Below are 360 nucleotides of genomic sequence, written 5' to 3' on the forward strand. Positions count from 1 at the left end.
CCCCCCTCCCCCCTCTGCTCTTGCCCAAACAACGTGTCCAACATTTGCATACAAAGTGAGCAATTAGCGTGATGGCTGCAAGTTGGTTTAACTAATACGTCCATTAGAGGCGTATTAATTGCAGGCGTGAGAAGTTTTGACATTTATGGTGGTGGAGGACTCCCAAACCTGTTTTTTTTTTTTACTCCCCCCTCCCTTTAAATGTCTTTTGACATATTTAGGGAATGCTCAACAGGAAAAACCTTTATTTTTTATGTTTTCTGGATGATATATGATGATACTTTAGTTTATGACAAATATGGTAGTTAAAGATTCAATAAATAGCTACTAACACAATGTAATGTTATAATTATATATAAG

This window comes from Morone saxatilis, unplaced genomic scaffold (genome assembly GCF_004916995.1).
Source record: "Morone saxatilis isolate NCDOM2014 unplaced genomic scaffold, NCSU_SB_2.0 Contig3, whole genome shotgun sequence".
NCBI classification, from domain to species: Eukaryota; Metazoa; Chordata; class Actinopteri; family Moronidae; genus Morone; species Morone saxatilis.